This window comes from Microtus oregoni, unplaced genomic scaffold (genome assembly GCF_018167655.1).
Source record: "Microtus oregoni isolate MIOR12 unplaced genomic scaffold, Mior012 000006F_ref0000085, whole genome shotgun sequence".
Taxonomy (NCBI): Eukaryota; Metazoa; Chordata; class Mammalia; order Rodentia; family Cricetidae; genus Microtus; species Microtus oregoni.
This window is the reverse complement of record NW_024543065.1, coordinates 9,889,629-9,891,169: the sequence shown is the minus strand read 5'-3', so window position 1 is coordinate 9,891,169 and position 1,541 is coordinate 9,889,629. Positions and strand designations below refer to the sequence as shown.

The following is a 1,541-nucleotide window of genomic DNA, read 5'->3' as shown; positions in this document are numbered from 1 at the left end:
TCAGTTTCTCATAAGTAGACTATTTTTTTTTAAAGGACCATTTTATATTGACAGAGAAACGAATAAAAGGCCACAGGGCTGGAAGACACGATGGCAAAGGTTCTATCTCCATTATACCATAGCAGTAACGCTTATTATCAACTTCCTTTACCACTGGGACTGTAGCTTTAACCACTGGATCAAGCTCACGTTTGACACAGAGCCTCACAGTAGAGTTCCTCTTCTGACTTTTTTCCCTAAAGAAATTGTATTTAGGGCATGCATTGTTCTTGATTCCTGTCATAATTTAAAGAGAAACTTATGTAATGTCTGAAGCCCTTGATGTCTTGAAGATAAAGAAGGATGACAACAAATTTTTGCCCCTGGAACCCAGCTAGATGACACTAACCTTGGCTTTCAGATGGAGCAGTATATCTAGAACTGGAAAAGGGATGGTAAATCTGCAGAGGACCTTGGAGAAGCTGTTGCTTGCAGCTCAGGCTATTGCTACCATGGAGAACCTTGCTGATGTCAACGTTGTCGCCTCCAGGAGGAACATTGGCCTGTGAGCTGTGCTGAAGCTTGCTGCTGCCGCTGGAGCCACTTCAATCGCTGGCTGCTTCATGCTAGGGACCTTAACTAACCAGATTCAAGCGGCCTTCAGGGAGCCACGGCTTCTAGTGGTCACTGATCCCAGAGCTGACCACCAACCCCTCTTAGAAGCATCTGGGGCCAACCTGCCCACCATTGCTCTGTGTAACAAAGACTCTCTCTCTCTCTCCTCTCTGAAGCATAGACACTACCATCGGAACAACAAGGGAGCTCACTCAGTGCATCTGATGTGGTGGATGCTAGCCCAGGAAGTACTCCGCCTATGTGGCTCTATCTCCCATAATAGTCCATGGGAGGTTATGCCTGATCTTTTTATAAAGACTTAGAGGAGGTTGAGAAGAACAGGCTGCTGTGGAGAAGGTTGTGAGCAAGGTGGAATTTCAGGGCGAACAAACTGTACCATCTCCTGAGGTCACTCTTGTTCGTCCAGAGGTGACAGACTGGTCTGAGGGTGTGCAGGTGCACTCTGTATCCACCCAGAAGTTCCCCGCTGAAGACTTGAGTGCCCAGCCAGTCACTGAGTGGGTTGGAGACACCACTGAGTGGTCCTGAACTCATCTGTAGACACCTTTGCAAAGAGGAAAAACAGGTGGAAGAAAAATAAAGCTCCTAAAAGCTAGGGGAAAAAGAAAAGAAATTTGATATGGGATTTCCTTCTATATGCTGTTTGTGTTATTATTGCTTTTGTGTGTGTGTGTGTGTGTGTGTGTGAGAGAGAGAGAGAGAGAGGGGGGGGCAGGTCATTAGTATGCACAGCAATCACTTTTACTTGCTAAGACATGTCACTGATCCTTGTATCTTTCTTCAGTATAATCCAAAGAAGTCTCTTTCTCTTTATTTTTGTTGTTGTTGTTGCTTTTTGTTTGTTTGTTTTGAGACAGGGTTTCTCTATGTAACAGTCCTGGCTGTCCTGGAACTTGCTTGGGAAACCAGGCTGGCCTCTAACTCAG

The 1,541-nt window shown here is 45.6% G+C and overlaps 1 pseudogene; it reads left to right on the top strand.

Moving 5' to 3' along the window:
• The first annotated feature begins 305 nt into the window (after window positions 1–305).
• LOC121449272 lies at window positions 306–1,143 on the top strand (annotated as a pseudogene).
• The last annotated feature ends 398 nt before the right edge of the window (window positions 1,144–1,541 follow it).